The sequence below is a fragment of the Neltuma alba genome, unplaced genomic scaffold, assembly GCF_004799145.2.
Source record: "Neltuma alba isolate B1F8T4 unplaced genomic scaffold, ASM479914v2 tig00012252_pilon, whole genome shotgun sequence".
In the NCBI taxonomy this organism is placed as follows: Eukaryota; Viridiplantae; Streptophyta; class Magnoliopsida; order Fabales; family Fabaceae; genus Neltuma; species Neltuma alba.
In genome coordinates, this window is record NW_021636778.1 from 137,493 (window position 1) to 144,127 (window position 6,635).

Genomic DNA, 6,635 nt, shown 5'->3' on the forward strand with positions numbered 1-6,635 from the left:
GAATCCGCAAAGTGTCACTTTTGCATTGTAGCAGATTTGGAAGTTGGAAAGTGCAGTGACATGCCATCCATCATCCCACTGCCACCTCCCACTCTCTGTGCAACATGGATCTTATCTCTTCAAGTAACTCCGGCCGCCGCTTGGTGTCGACTTATGTCAGTCCCCGCGGCTAGCCGAACTACCTCATCTACATCCGACTCCACAACTGGTCTCCTTGAACCCTTATCCCATGCCATTTTGAGAAGGCGCATAGTTCTGCCGTCAGGCTGCTGTCACCGGCGCCATGGTGAGAGAGGAAACCTCCAATGAACGTGCCGTCCTCTCGCCTAAGAGCTCCGCCACACCCAACTCCCAAAGAAGGCGTGAAAGCCCCATCGAAGTTTAGCTTAGTCCACCCAAGTTGCTGCCTCTACCACTGCGCTTCAGTGTCTCTGACCCCATGTCCATTCAACCTCGTAAGCTTTCTTGCATCCCCCATGCATGCGCTAGATCTCACCGTTTTCTTCAACTCCCATTCCTACCAGTATACTCATTAATTAGATATTATGACCATAGTTACGAAATTGCAATCTTATGATTGGGATGGGAAGTAGAGGGAAGTAGGGGAGTCAGTTTTACAATGCTGCAGTGCCTTCTCATATTTTCAGCTCTAGCCTAGCTAGTTTCCATCTGGGGCTCGTCAACATTACAAACAAAATTACAAATTAAAAATCATCAGAAGGAAAATTTGAAAAACAATTAAAAAACTCAAGCTAAAATGTTAAAATAAATTTTAAATAGAGAAAAAGTGGATATCTAATTACAATCTGTATTATATGTAGGCTAATTTAGAAATTATAGGATAAAAATTATACAAATTTTGTAATAAAAAGAATGTCATACGCCCACACGCACTTGTCAATATCATATCAACAGCGATGATCAGTTTTTTTTTTTTTTCCAAATGAAATATAAGATCATGGATAGAGACATGCAAAGAAAGACAAAACCAAAGCATCGGATATGGTGCTTTGGGTTTCCGGTAATCTGAAGCAGAAACCCAAATTCGGAAGTCACCGGAAGAGGGGTACGTTGGTAGAGGTGAATGCTGTTCAACTTGGCTTCATATTATTTCACATTGGTAGAGGAGATAGCTATCACGCTGAGGCATGGGGGAATTCTCTGGGATTTGGAGATTGCAACGAACTTGGGTTTCTGGCTATGCAGACGGAATCGGACTGTCTGGAAGTTGTGGAGGGTATTGGTAGTCCTGGGCAAGGAGGAGGGCCCATAAGAGGACGGGATAGGCAGCGGCTTGAACAGAGAACGGGAACTGCTCCTCGTCTGGTGTGGGCGTGAGGCGAACAAGGTGGCGGACAGGGGTTTGTCTGTTCTTGTCACACTGCAGAGTGTATTCGGCAAGTTTTGAGCTAGGCTTGTAATCTTAAAAATTTACTATCTCTTTATTTTGTCTAAATTAAATTATAAAAACCTCACTTTTATTTAAATAAATGTATATAAATCTTTCTTAAAATTAAAATATGTGTAACACAAATTTTTTTTATATGATTAAGATTCCATTTCCATGCATCCAATCATTAATAGAGACTTTTAAATTTTTTTTAACCAAAATATCCCTCCTTAATATAAATATTATTTAAATATTTATATCTATTAGAAAAGTTATTTTTAACACAACAAAAATTAATTATAGTACATGCACTTTCAAACTTTTTAATATGTTCTAAAATTTATAATTTTGATCATATCATCGAATATATAATTTTAATGGATAGAAAATATTTTAGATGCTTATTTTTTTGTCAGATAATATAAATTATGTAGGTTTGGGACATTATATAAATTATTTAAATTTAAAATTTAAAATTTTTAAACGAAACGTTAGTTTCAAACAGTTATAAGTTATTTGATCAATTATTTTATTTAAATAATTAATTAATTTTTCATTCAATTTTTTATGTTTACATCAATAAATTACTTAATTTTCTGTTCTAATATGATAAAACTATTAAAAATAACTATTTATAAGAAATAAAAAAAATTAAAACAAAGAAAAAATTCTTAAATTTCGTCTAAATAATATTATGAAGAGTAAATAAATAAAAAAAGTATTTCAACATAAATGTTAACTAAAAAAAAAAAGAGCATCTTTTTGGGTTTTCGAAATAAAAAGAAAATTCATATAATTAAAAATAAAATATAAAAAAGATTAGAGTATTTTATTCCCAAAAAAAAAAAAAAGCTGTCCTCCTTCGATTTCCAAACACGGCAGATGTAAACGCGTAGACTAATTCTGCTTATGGAGCTTCTTGTTATCGTCTTCTTCCCAAAAAAGGGGAGATATCGGAACCATCCATGAGTCCCTTCCCAATTGCTTATTGAGCTTCTCAATGATCAGTCAGAACTGCAACTGAACTTGCCATAGAAATATCCATGCACAATAACAATCGATCAGAAGCCACCAACACAGTCTTCACCCTTGCTTACCATGTCGTCTATGGTTACGCCTTCCTCCAAAACTTTCTTCCTCTTGTTTATTCGCTTCCTGTTTTCTCCTACAACTGAAGCACAGGTTACTTATCTTCACCACAACTGCTCTTCCCACAAAACCTTCGCTGCCAATAGTGACTACCAATCCGACCGCACCACACTCCTCTCTTCCTTTTCTTCCAAAAACACCCCCAACACCGACTTCCACCATGCCACCGTTGTCGGTGGAGGCGACACCGTCTATACCCTCTTCATGTGCCGAGGTGACGTCAACCTCTCGATGTGCCACCACTGCCTTGTCAAAGAGCCAAGTGGACTACAAGAAAAGGATAACTAAATAATTTGTAATACCCAGACCGATAATTTGTAATAAAATAACTGAATAACATTGATGAAGCATACTTGGTTAGTCAATTATTGTCATGAATTTACTTATTAAGTATATTTGCTTTCTCTGTTTTTGGGATGACGCAGGAAAAGGTGGAATCTCATCGGGTACTATTATTGCCGTTGTGGTTCTAATCTCTGTGGCTGTCCTGACATTTATAGTTGGCACGTGTTGCCTGAGTAAAAGAATGACGAAGAAGCATGACCCTGTTTCCGAAGGAAAATGTAAGGATCCTCATAGTATATATAGCAGACCTTTCGTTTTGTTTGGCACATGTTTGCTCTTCTATTTTCACTTCATCTCATCATCATACCCACGCCCCATTTGGTTGTGTAGCTGCGATTGACATCAGCAATGTGGATTCACTGCACTATGATTTCAGTACAATTGAAGCAGCCGCGAACGAGTTTTCTGCAGATAACAGGCTTGGTCGAGGCGGATCTGTAGAGGTTTACAAGGTATCAAGTTTGTGTGCTTTCTTGGCTTTTAACATGAAGGAAATTTGGCTACTCCTTGCTTGTTCGAAATTCAGGGCACGCTTGCGAATGGACAAGAAATTGCTGTGACGAGACTCTATAGAAGCTCGGGAGATGGTGTAGAAGCATTAAGACTGAAGTAGAGGTGCTTGCCAGGCTACAACATAGAAATTTAGTGAGACTTCTGGGTTTCTGCGTACATGGAGAAGAGAGGATACTTGTTTATGAATATACGCCCAACAAAGGTCTTGATTCCATTCTTTTTGGTATATTAGTTTTGCATAGTTCACACTTATACTTGTTTCTGGATTTTCGTCATTTTACTTTTCTTTTATGTGACATATCTTAAAATTGTTTTTGAACTGGTAGACCCTGAAATGCAAAGACAGCTAGACGGGACACATCGTTGCAAGATTGTCAAAGGAATTGCGCAAGGCATTCAATATCTTCATGAAGATGCAGCACTTAAGATTATACGTCGTGATCTTAAAACTAACAATATATTATTAGATGATTGTAAGAATCCAAAAATTACAGACTTTGGTTTGGCAGCAATTCTTTCAATTGATCGAACTCAAGGAAATACCGATTGCGTTTGCGGGACACTGTAAGAACAAATTTACATATCCCCCATTCTTCTTCAAATATATTGGCATTTTCTCTTAAATGAAGAAGGAACTGCCGCGAGCCAAGATTTATGAGTCATTTTCCCTGAACTAACCTTTCTTTTTTTATGTGCACGGTGCCTTGTTCATTGTTCAGTGGTTATATATGTCCAGAGTACTGAATAAAAAGAGAGTTTTCAAGTAAGTCTGATGTATACAGTTTTGGTGTCCTTCTCTTGGAGATTATAAGTGGGAAGAGGTTTGACAAGGGGGATGGTGGAAGCCTTTTGAACTATGTAAGCATATCAAACACTACTCTTTCTGGTTTGATTCAAACGAATCATTAGCTTTCTGTGAAAGGACAAATAATTGACAACAATATGATACAGGCGTGGAAACTTTGGGAGGATGGAGAGCCCTTGGAACTGTTGGACCCCACAATAAGAGAATCTTATGCTGCAGATGAAGTTATGAGATGCATCCACATTGGTCTGCTGTGTGTTCAAGATGATCCAGCAGATAGGCCTTCAATGTCATCCATAGTTCTGATGCTTGAAAGTTGTCCTATGACTCTGCCAACCCCTTCGCGGTCTGCATGTTGGGTGCAAAGTGGAGCTCATCGAAACATTCTTGGTCAAACCACGGCCAACACACTGCCAATGTCAATTTCAGGGGTTATATGTCGGTTAGTGAAGTAATGCCTCGGTAAGCTTGAAAGTTGGAGGTTTTTAATGCACATGTGCCTCTGTCTAAGTGGTTGGTCTATTCGTCTGCAGAGGAATTCTTATGTTCCTTCTGTAATATTTTGAGTTGAGTCCACTAATAATAACTGCCTTGCAAAGTGTCACTTTTGCATTGTACCAGATTTTGGAAGCTGGGAGTGGGGAGTGCAGTGACATGCCATCCAACATAGTCTGATTTATTGATTAAACAAACGCAGAAATATCAGAAGGTAAATTTGGATTTGTTACGAGGATAAGGTGAAAGTTTACCCGAAAGTATACAGTGAGGAACTAAAGGCATCCAGAAATTTTTGAAGTTTTAATATCGACCTGAAACTTATAAAAAAAAAAAAAACTTGACAATTTTACCTTAACTATTATCCTAAGTTAATTTTGAGTGTTAGCTTGACCAAATTACTTATGTGGCATGCCACCTTATCATCTCTCCCATCCTTTCTTCCACATCACCCCCTCCCCCTGCCACATGACTGACCCGAGAGTGAATGTTATCATAGGTGGATTAGACAAAGTGTTCAAAATGATTTATAACTGCGAGTTCTAGCAACACGCGAAAACAAAATAAATCAACTTGCTGTATGAAAACACAATTTAAATCCCAAATCATCTGGAAAAAAAATAAAAAAGATTTATAACTGCGAATTCTGGCAACACGCTCGGCTGAAAAATAAAAAAAGAAGAGAGTTCTAGCAACACGCGAAGTCGTTAGCGACTTTCATCATCTCCAGAATTCTTATACCACGGCCGCATTAATTAGCATCACTCTTCTTGAGCCAACATCCTTCGTTTTTTTTTTCCAGTGTCATACTACTAAAAAAAAGTTAAGAAAAAATGTTTCGTTTGATCAAATTAGTTAAATTAGTTATTTGTAATACTATATGAGGTCATTAATATAAAAGTTAGTTTAACTTTTAACTTGATTTTAAATATAAGACCTCAGTTCATTTTGTCTCTAGCATATTTGTTCATTTTTGGAAAAACCATATTGGAGGTACCTATATTTTTTTTCAATTTTGAATTTGGTACCTATGTGTTTTTTGCTCTTAACTAAATCTTTATTTTTCCTCTATTAACATCATTAATCCATATGTAGAGACTAAAAATATCAATAGAACAAAGTTATAAGAGCTAATGTTGCTAAAAAGATAAAATTAAATGTTTAAATTAAAGAGAAAAAAACACATAGGTATCAAATTAAAAATTGAGAGAAAGTATAGGTACCTTCAATATGGTTTTCCCTTCATTTTTTTATGATAGTCTTTGTAGTTATTGCACATGTTAAATATTTAATCAAATGACACTTGATTAGTAAGATTTTAAATAAGATAATATCTATTTATTACAAATAACTAACTTAAAACTTTCTTAATCCACTCAAATTAATTAATTAGCTCTTATACTGAGTACCAGAGGTAGAGGTAGTAGTTATCTATCATAAACTACCGTCTTTAATTTGTGCATTGAATCTACCTTTTAGTTGGAACCTTTTACACCCGATAAAAATATTTTAGGAAAAAATTATAAATTTGAGAGATAAAATGATAGTCTTATATTTAGAACTAAATTTAATTTTTAACTAGATCTTATCTTGCTTTTGGTCTTTAATATAAGACTCAGTTGACTATTGAGAATATTAATGAAGTTCTTAAATTACATAATTATAGCAAACGTTATATGATTTTTCTAATTATGTATATCATTAGATTATACTCCTTCGGTCCTAAATATAAGACCCATTTTGTAGTATATCTAAATATAAGACCTCTTTTGTAGTGTAATTTTAAATTATAAAAGAGACATATTAATGAAATATACTACCTCTGGTCTTATGGAGTAAGTTTTAAATTTTAAAAAGAGTATGATTCATTTTATAAGTTTCAATTTTAATTTGTCTTAATATTAACGTATTTTTTTAATTTTACTTTTTATTGTTTGT